At 45.6% G+C, this 10,871-nt stretch overlaps 1 protein-coding gene across 1 annotated transcript in view; it reads right to left on the reverse strand.

The window, feature by feature from the left end:
• The window catches only part of SLC52A3 (solute carrier family 52 member 3), a 78,284-nt gene extending 67,988 nt beyond the window's left edge, over nucleotides 1-10,296 (reverse strand). Inside the window, exon 1 of the mRNA XM_069755664.1 lies at nucleotides 10,176-10,296. The gene's annotated coding sequence lies outside the window, so the exon portion shown is untranslated. The remainder of the gene's footprint in view (nucleotides 1-10,175) is intronic.
• Between the last annotated feature and the right edge of the window lie 575 nt (nucleotides 10,297-10,871).

Consider the following 10,871-nt stretch of genomic DNA (forward strand, 5'->3'; position numbering starts at 1 on the left):
CAATTACAGCAGTGCGGGGTACTATTGTTCTGTTTTGTTGCCTCGACTGATGAATACTCCCATCACCCACTTCTGCTCTCACTGTTATTAACGGCACCAGGCGCCGAGTGATGGGATCAGTAATCCCATCAGCTGACAGCAATGACCTGAGGTAATCTTTATATTTCATATCATAGCTGCGGGCTAACGCTGTCATTTGATAGCGTAGGAACTGCGGCTGTTTGACCGGCGGTGATGATTTTACCACCGACCAGAAGCGGTGTTTGCTTAAAGATAAAAATTGGAATAAATCAACTCTGCTCAGGGTGGATGATGTAAGGGATGAGCTGGGAGATTCCACGGAAAGGGGGCAGACTTAAAATAGCAGACCAATTAAAATATTTGAGAATACAAATCTCTATGCCGATTACGAATTATTTGCATAAGAATCTGACACCGGTGTTGGGAACTCTTAAGGCAAGGTAGGGGCTTGGTCTAAATTGCATTTGTCTGTTGTAGGTTGAGTTAATTGTGTTAAGATGATTCTGATGCCTAAGATACTGTATGTTCTCCACAACTCATCTATCTGGATACCACGCGGGAAATTCAAACTGATTAACTCATTATTTAGAAGCTTGGTGTGGGGGAAACAGCACCCATGAATCAGGTTGGAGAAGCTTCAACGCCCTAAGAACGTGGGAGGTTTGGCTTTGCCTAATCCAGAAATATACTTTTTAGCGGCCCAGTGTCAGCATTTAAAGGGCTGGGAGCATGGGACGTCTGCCAATGGGGTACAACTCTTGATAGAAAGGGTGACAAAAAGAAGTCCGGCGGTAAAGTGTTTAGAAGATAGTTCCCTGGGGATGATTGGGAAAACATATCCAACATTGTTTCTGATTTATAAAATATGGGGGAGAGTTAAACAAATTTGTGGGGTTACCTGTCTTACCAGGTTCTCTCCACTGTGGTTTATTATAATCTACCGGAGCTTTAGGCAATGGGATGTATATGAGAATGGCAAGCTAAGGGAATTCGATATGTCTATCAGATTCTGGAGCGGCGGGTGCTGAAACCCTTTTCCCAGCTGCAGTCGGAGTATGATCTTAAGACATCCGGGGGGTATCAATATGCACAAGTCCGACATGCATTTATAGCTCAGAATAAGGGGGATTGTCTCAAAATCCAAAGTGACTTAGGGTACCGTCACACTATACGATTTACCTACGATCACGACCAGCGATATGACCTGGCCGTGATCGTAGGTAAATCGTAGTGTGGTCACTGGGGAGCTGTCACACAGACAGCTCTCCAGCGACCAACGATGCCGAGGTCCCTGGGTAACCAGGGTAAACATCGGGTAACTAAGCGCAAGGCCGCGCTTAGTAACCCGATGTTTACCCTGGTTACAAGCGTAAAACTAAAAAAAACAAACAGCACATACTTACATTCTGGTGTCCGTCAGGTCCCTTGCCGTCTGCTTCCCGCACTCACTGACTGCCGGCCGTAAAGTGAAAGTGAAAGCACAGCCGCTGTGCTCTGCTTTCACTTTACGGCCGGCAGTCACAGTGCGGGAAGCAGACGGCAAGGGACCTGACGGACACCAGAATGTAAGTATGTGCTGTTTGTTTTTTTTTAGTTTTACGCTTGTAACCAGGGTAAACATCGGGTTACTAAGCGCGGCCCTGCGCTTAGTAACCCGATGTTTACCCTGGTTACAAGCGAACGCATCGCTGGATCGCATCGCTAGATCGGTGTCACACACACCGATCTAGCGATGACAGCGGGAGATCCAGCGATGAAAGAAAGTTCTAAACGATCTGCTACGACGTACGATTCTCAGCAGGATCCCTGATCGCTGCTGCGTGTCAGACACAGCGATATCGTAACGATATCGCTGGAACGTCACGAATCGTACCGGCGTAGCGATCGAAATGGTATAGTGTGACGGTACCCTTAGTATTGGAATACATCTGTGGAATGGGGACAACAAGGGGCGTTATCTCCTCTCTGTACAAGGACTCACTTCATACTCACTCATTGGGATATCTGATTGGCGCAAGGGCTAAATGGGAAAGAGAGTTGCCTCACTTAGAGGTTGAAACGTGGGAATCTGCATTAGAATGTTTACCAAAACTATCATTGAATGAACCATATAGACTTTCCCAGCTTTATGCTATACACAGAGTGTATAGGTCTCCGGATGTCCTATACAAAGCTGGGTTGAGATCTGATTCGGAATGCCCTAGATGTAGGAATGATAATGTGGTAATGTTCCACATGCTCTGGACGTGTCCGAGATTGACTGCTTTTTGGTTAGTGGTTCTCAGCCGGATAGAAGGGGCATACAGATGTGTAATTCCAAGGGAACCAGTGGTGTGCGTGTTGGGATCTGTAGAGGAGATAGTTGTGGATAACAAGTTGAAAATAGCTATCGCTAGATTATTATACATGGCTCGGAAGGTCATAGCAAGAAACTGGATTAAAGAGGAGCCTCCCTTGAGGGGTGAATACATTAAATATGTGGGGCAGGTCATTGCCCTGGAAAAGGGAGTGTATCAGAAACGAGGGAAAATGGTCTTGTTTGACAAATTGTGGACGCCTTGGTTGGTACTAGGTTAGGAGGAGGTTAAGGGAAGGCAAGCCTGAGGAGGTATCGTCTACACGATAATGGTCTATATGTCCATAATGGAAGACATTACATAATGATAATGTATATACTGTTACAAGACATGTTAAGTGAATAGCGTGAGCTGTCTAAATGGGAAGGAGTGGGGAGGGATGGGTAAGGGGGGGTTAATGTTGGGGAAAATTGGAAAATACATGTATTAATGTCAAATGTTTTATTGAAATTTTCTACTTAATAAAAAACTATTTGAGTTAAAAAAAAAAGAAGTGGTGTTTGCCGCGCCGTCATGCACATGACAGAATGACAAACATCTGGTGTTCGGGGACAGTAACACGGACTTCCTGGTGAAGTCTGTGTTCGGTGTCCATGCTCTAACAGTAGGGGTTCGGTACGGATGACGAACTTTACTGTTCAGATTTGCCCATCTCTATATATTAAGTTATGTGGGGCTCACATTGTATATAGAGAGGCTATGTGGGGCTCAGGCTGTATACAGGAAGGCTATGTGGGGCTCATGCTGTATATAGGGAAGCTATGTGGGGCACACACTGTATATAGGGAGGCTATGTGGGGCACACACTGTATATAGGGAACCTATGTGGGGCACACACTGTATATAGGGAAGCTATGTGGGGCACACACTGTATATAGGGAGGCTATGTGGGGCACACACTGTATATAGGGAGGCTATGTGGGGCACACACTGTATATAGGGAGGCTATGTGGGGCTCATTTTGTATATAGGAGGCTATGTGGGGGCTCATCCTGTATATAGGAGGCTATGTGGGGGCTCATACAATATATAGGGGGGCTGTATGCTGGCATATACTGTATATAGGGGGATGCCAGCATACTTAATTCTGCTCAATACTAAGTGCTAAATTAATATTAATATAACATAATTATTAATGTTAATATTAACCCCTTCCCGACCTGTGACACAGCGTATGCGTCATGAAAGTCGGTGCCAATCCGACCTGTGACGCATATGCTGTGTCACAGAAAGATCGCGTCCCTGCAGGCCGGGTGAAAGGGTTAACTCCCATTTCACCCGATCTGCAGGGACAGGGGGAGTGGTAGTTTAGCCCAGGGGGGGTGGCTTCACCCCCTCGTGGCTACGATCGCTCTGATTGGCTGTTGAAAGTGAAACTGCCAATCAGAGCGATTTGTAATATTTCACCTAAAAAAATGGTGAAATATTACAATCCAGCCATGGCCGATGCTGCAATATCATCGGCCATGGCTGGAAATACTAATGTGCCCCCACCCCACCCCTCCGATCGCCCCCCCAGCCCCCCGATCGGTGGTCCGCTCCCCTCCGTCCTGTGCTCCGCTCCCCCGTCCTCCTGTCCGCTCCCCCGTGCTCCAATCACACCCCCCCGTGCTCCAATCAAACCCCCCCGCACTCCGATCCCCCCCCGTGCTCCGAACCACCCCCCCTGCACACCGATCCCCCCCCCCTGCACACCGATCCACCCGCCCGCACACCGATCACTCTCCCCCATGCTCCGATCCCTCCCCCCCCGTGCTCCGACGCCCCCCCGTGCCCTGATCTCCCCCCCCTGTGCCCTGATCTCCCCCCCTTATACTTACCGATCCTGGCGAGGTCCGTCAGTCTTCTTCCCCGAGCGCCGCCATGTTCCAAAATGGCGGGCGCATGCGTAGTGCGCCCGCCGAATCTGCCGGCCGGCAGATTCGTTCCAATGTGAATTTTGATCACTGTGATATAATCTATCACAGTGGTCAAAATAAAAAAACAGTAAATGACCCCCCCCATTTGTCCCCCATAGATAGGGACAATAATAAAATAAAGAATTTTTTTTTTTTTTCACTAAGGTTGGAGTTAGAACTAGGGTTAGGGTTAGGGTTAGGGGTAGGGTTAGGGGTAGGGGTAGGGGTAGGGTTAGGGGTAGGGGTAGGGTTAGGGGTAGGGTTAGGGTTAGGGGTAGGGTTAGGGTTAGGGGTAGGGGTAGGGGTAGGGTTAGGGGTAGGGTTAGGGTTAGGGTTAGGGTTTCGGTATGTGCACACGTATTCTGGTCCTCTGCGGATTTTTCTGCAGCGGATTTGATAAATCCGCAGTGCTAAACCGCTGCGGATTTATGGCAGATTTACCGCGGTTTTTCTGCGCATTTCACTGCGGTTTTACAACTGCGATTTTCTATTGGAGCAGTTGTAAAACCGCTGTGGAATCCGCAGAAAGAAGTGACATGCTGCGGAATGTAAACCGCTGCGTTTCCGTGCAGTTTTTCCGCAGCATGTGTACAGCGATTTTTGTTTCCCATAGGTTTACATTGAAATGTAAACTCATGGGAAACTGCTGCGGATCCGCAGCGTTTTCCAAAGCGTGTGCACATACCTTTAGAATTAGGCTATGTGCACACGGTGCGGATTTGGCTGCGGATCCGCAGCGGATTGGCCGCTACGGATCCGCAGCAGTGTTCCATCAGGTTTACAGTACCATGTAAACCTATGGAAAACCAAATCCGCTGTGCCCATGGTGCGGAAAATACCGCACGGAAACGCTGCGTTGTATTTTCCGCAGCATGTCAATTCTTTGTGCGGATTCCGCAGCGTTTTACACCTATTCCTCAATAGGAATCCGCAGGTGAAATCCGCAGTAAATCCGCAGGTAAAACGCAGTGCCTTTTACCCGCGCATTTTTCAAAAATGGTGCGGAAAAATCTCACACGAATCCGCAACGTGGGTACATAGCCTTAGGGTTAGGGTTGGGTTGGAATTAGGGTTGTGGTTAGGGTTAGGGGTGTGTTGGGGTTAGGGTTGTGGTTAGGGGTGTGTTGCGGTTAGGGTTGTGGTTAGGGTTACGGCTACAGTTGGGATAAGGGTTAGGGGTGTGTTGGCGTAAGAATTGAGGGGTTTCCACTGTTTAGGCACATCAGGGGGTCTCCAAACGCAACATGGCGCCACCATTGATTCCAGCCAATCTTTTATTCAAAAAGTCAAATGGTGCTCCTTCCCTTCCGAGCCCCGACGTGTGCCCAAACAGTGGTTTACCCCCACATATGGGGTATCAGTGTACTCAGGACAAACTGGGCAACAATTACTGGGGTCCAATTTCTCCTGTTACCCTTGAGAAAATAAAAAATTGCTTGCTAAAACATCATTTTTGAGGAAAGTAAAATGATTTTTTATTTTCACGGCTCTGCGTTGTAAACGTCTGTGAAGCACTTGGGGGTTCAAAGTGCTCACCACATATCTAGATAAGTTCCTTGGGGGGTCTAGTTTCCAAAATGGGGTCACTTGTGGGGGGTTTCTACTGTTTAGGCACACCAGGGGCTCTGCAAACGCAACGTGACGCCCGCAGACCATTCCATCAAAGTCTGCATTTCAAAACGTCACTACTTGACTTCCGAGCCCCGACATGTGCCCAAACAGTGGTTTACCCCCACATATGGGGTATCAGCGTACTCAGGACAAACTGGGCAACAATTACTGGGGTCCAATTTCTCCTGTTACCCTTGAGAAAATAAAAAATTGCTTGCTAAAACATCATTTTTGAGGAAAGAAAAATGATTTTTTATTTTCACGGCTCTGCGTTGTAAACGTCTGTGAAGCACTTGGGGGTTCAAAGTGCTCACCACATATCTAGATAAGTTCCTTGGGGGGTCTAGTTTCCAAAATGGGGTCACTTGTGGGGGGTTTCTACTGTTTAGGCACACCAGGGGCTCTGCAAACGCAACGTGACGCCCGCAGACCATTCCATCAAAGTCTGCATTTCAAAAGTCACTACTTCCCTTCTGAGCCCCGACGTGTGCCCAAACAGTGGTTTACCCCCACATATGGGGTATCAGCGTACTCAGGAGAAACTGGACAACAACTTTTGGGGTCCAATTTCTCCTGTAACCCTTGGGAAAATAAAAAATTCTGGGCTAAAAAATTATTTTTGAGGAAAGAAAACGTATTTATTATTTTCACTGCTCTGTGTTATAAACTTCTGTGAAGCACTTGGGGGTTCAAAGTGCTCACCTCACATCTAGATAAGTTCCTTTCGGGGTCTAGTTTCTAAAATGGGGTCACTTGTGGGGGGTTTCTACTGTTTAGCCACATCAGGGGCTCTGCAAACGCAACGTAACGCCCGCAGAGCATTCCATCAAAGTCTGCATTTCAAAATGTCACTACTTGACTTCCGAGCCCCGACATGTGCCCAAACTGTGGTTTACCCCCACATATGGGGTATCAGCGTACTCAGGAGAAACTGTACAACAACTTTTGGGGTCAAATTTCTCCTGTTACCCTTGGGAAAATAATAAATTGCAGGCTAAAAAATCATTTTAGAGAAAATAAAATTTTTATTTTATTTTCATGGCTCTGCGTTATAAACTTCTGTGAAGCACTTGGAAGTTCAAAGTCCTCACCACACATCTAGATTAGTTCCTTTGGGGGTCTAGTTTCCAAAATGGGGTCATATGTGGGGGATCTCCAATGTTTAGGCACACAGGGGCTCTCCAAACGTGACATGGTGTCCGCTAATGATTGGAGCTAATTTTCCATTTAAAAAGCCAATTGGCGTGCCTTCCCTTCCGAGCCCTGCCGTGCGCCCAAACAGTGGTTTACCCCCACATATGGGGTATCAGCGTACTCAGGACAAACTGGACAACAACATTTGCAGTCCAATTTCTCCTATTACCCTTGGCAAAATAGGAAATTCCAGGCTAAAAATCATTTTTGAGGAAAGAAAAATTATTTTTTATTTTCATGGCTCTGCATTATAAACTTCTGTGAAGCACCTGGGGGTTTAAAGTGCTCAATATGCATCTAGATAAGTTCCTTGGGGGGTCTAGTTTCCAAAATGGGGTCACTTGTGGGGGAGCTCCAATGCATAGGCACACAGGGGCTCTCTAAACGCGACATGGTGTCCGCTAACAATTGGAGCTAATTTTCCATTCAAAAAGTCAAATGGCGCGCCTTCCCTTCCGAGCCCTGCCGTGTGCCCAAACAGTGGTTTACCCCCACATATGAGGTATCGGCGTACTCGGGAGAAATTGCCCAACAAATTTTAGGATTCATTTTATCCTATTGCCCATGTGAAAATGAAAAACTGAGGCGAAAAGAATTTTTTTGTGAAAAAAAAAGTACTTTTTCATTTTTACAGATCAATTTGTGAAGCACCTGAGGGTTTAAAGTGCTCAATATGCATCTAGATAAGTTCCTTGGGGGGTCTAGTTTCCAAAATGGGGTTATTTGTGGGGGAGCTCCAATGTTTAGGCACACGGGGGCTCTCCAAACACGACATGGTGTCCGCTAACAATGGAGATAATTTTTCATTCAAAGAGTCAAATGGCGCTCCTTCCCTTCCGAACCTTACCATGTGCCCAAACAGTGGTTTACCTCCACATGTGAGGTATCGGTGTACTCATGAGAAATTGCCCAACAAATTTTAGGATCCATTTTATCCTGTTGCCCATGTGAAAATGAAAAAAATTGAGGCTAAAAGAATTTTTTTGTGAAAAAAAAGTACTTTTTCATTTTTACGGATCAATTTGTGAAGCCCCCGGGGGTTCAAAGTTCTCACTATGCATCTAGATAAGTTCCTTGGGGCGTCTAGTTTCCAAAATGGGGTCACGTGTGGGGGAGCTCCAATTTTTAGGCACACGGGGGCTCTCCAAACGTGACATGGTGTCCGCTAAAGAGTGGAGCCAATTTTTCATTCAAAAAGTCAAATGGCGCTCCTTCCCTTCCAAGCCCTGCCGTGCGCCCAAACAGTGGTTTACCCCCACATATGAGGTATCAGCGTACTCAGGACAAATTGGACAACAACTTTCGTGGTTCAGTTTCTCCTTGTACCATTGGGAAAATAAAAAAAATGTTGCTAAAAGATAATTTTTGTGACTAAAAAGTTAAATGTTCATTTTTTCCTTCCATGTTGCTTCTGCTGCTGTGAAGCACCTGAAGGGTTAAAAAACTTCTTGAATGTGGTTTTGAGCACCTTGAGGGGTGCATTTTTTAGAATGGTGTCACTTTTGGGTATTTTCATCCATATAGACCCCTCAAACTGACTTCAAATGTGAGGTGGTCCCTAAAAAAAATGGTTTTGTAAATTTCGTTGTAAAAATGAGAAATCGCTGGTCAAATTTTAACTCTTATAACTTCCTAGCAAAAAAAAATGTTGTTTCCAAAATTGTGCTGGTGTAAAGTAGACATGTGGGAAATGTTATTTATTAACTATTTTGTGTCACATAACTCTCTGGTTTAACAGAATAAAAATTCAAAATGTGAAAATTGCGAAATTTTCAAAATTTTCGCCAAATTTCCGTTTTTATCACAAATAAACGCAGAATTTATTGACCTAAATGTACCACTAACATGAAGCCCAATATGTCACGAAAAAACAATCTCAGAACCGCTAGGATCCGTTGAAGCGTTCCTGAGTTATTACCTCATAAAGGGACACTGGTCAGAATTGCAAAAAACGGCCAGGTCATTAAGGTCAAAATAGGCTGGGTCATGAAGGGGTTAATATTGAGCAGGTTTGACCCTCCACAATAGTCACGGTCTCTCATGTAACCCCTTTGGAAAAATTAATTGTCCATCCTTGCTTTAAGGCATATGTTACAGGTTATTTGAGGAATATGCAATGACCTAATATGCAATATACAAAAGCAACACTATGTTGGTGTTTGTCTGTATATGAGTCCACTGGGCGGGCCTACTCACTGATTGACAGCTATCTCTGCATGATCAGTCATACAGGGAAGACAGTCAATCACAGAATAGAACTGGACTCCTATGTATACAAACACCAGAGATGTCAGTCAATTAAATGCAAGTTTTACAGCAACTTTTGCCAAAAAGATGTATAAGCATCTGATCATGCTGAAAAAAAGCACTTCTCCTTCTTTTAAAATGGTGTTAACTTCTTTTGGCAGAATAGGGGTTAATCGGCCATGTTGGGAACTCTCGGAGTCTGAGATCTCAGCTGAGCTCGGTTAGCCACTCCCATCCCCTTTACTATCTGGGTCCTGATTGAAACCCATGTCAGAACTAGCTTATGCTGCATGGCTTGGAGGAGGTGTTTATATGAGAAGGAGTTTTGAAGAAGTTATCTGTGACTGTTGCATGGTTTGTAAGTGTGATAATTCCCTTCCCTCCCCGTCCTCCACTCCCCGATGCATTTCTCTGTTATATGTGAGTGAATATTTGTGTGCCTGGTATTTTCAGTTACCCTTGTTTGTGTTGCCTTGTTCGACTGGTTGGTGTACTGCCAGGCACGGCAGCTCCCCTCTTCCCTGGGTAGGGGAAGAGAACAGACGGGGGGCTGATTCAGGAGATAAGGCAAGTGTGGGGGCCCCGGCATCTCCACCTTCAGAAGCATCTTCGGGACTAGGGCGTGCTAGGGCGCCCCCTAGTGTTAGGGACAGGGAAAGAGCCCCTGCTCCCGGGTCACCCGACAGCTGTGTCATGACAGATCACATCCTTCTGCTCTATTGTATCTGGCCTGCAGATATGATATCATTTTCAACCTGAGAGAATCCCTTTGTGTTCACTCATAGTACCTTACAATAATGCTAGGAATTATACAGGAAATTAAACATTCAAGGACTTTCATACTCACTATGATGAATTTGAGATAAGACCCCATCACACATGCCTGCTGAAAAACTGAAGGCGGACATAATTGTATAAGGGTTTCAATCCAGATCTTCTGATATGAGAACAGCCTGGGTGTAGATCTGGTGCTGGCAAGAGAAGCTGACCTCCAACTCCACCTACTGATACTCTGCCCCTTGGGTTAATCTTTGAACAGACCAGTATTGCATGAACCTCTGATTGCATTTACCTGTTTTACATGAAAGACCCATTAAATACCAACATACCCCCCACCGAGCGGCTCCACTTACCACACAATGTCTTCCAATGTTTCTTGTCATCAGAGATTATTTCTAGTTTCTAGATAACGTCCTCCTTCCTCATTATGTAAATTAGGCTGAATCATTGCCCAATAAAAAGTTCCGCAATGTATGAAATAGTTACTGTATTTCCAAAATATTACTATCCCATATTTATTGAGAATAAGCTAACTTACTGATCTCTGGGGGAGCTGACTGCTGAGACCACTCAATATTGGGGCTCGAAAATTGAAGTCTGCAGAGCCCCGTCTTAAATGGAGTAGGGATGCACATGCTCAATCTGCACGCCATTCATTGTATTTGGGACTGTCTGTGCTTGGATATTTCCAGCAGTCCCATAGAAAATGAAAGGCGCAGTGTTCGAACATGTTCACCTCTATTCTATGCAATTGATGGAATGG

The sequence above is a fragment of the Ranitomeya imitator genome, chromosome 2, assembly GCF_032444005.1.
Source record: "Ranitomeya imitator isolate aRanImi1 chromosome 2, aRanImi1.pri, whole genome shotgun sequence".
NCBI classification, from domain to species: Eukaryota; Metazoa; Chordata; class Amphibia; order Anura; family Dendrobatidae; genus Ranitomeya; species Ranitomeya imitator.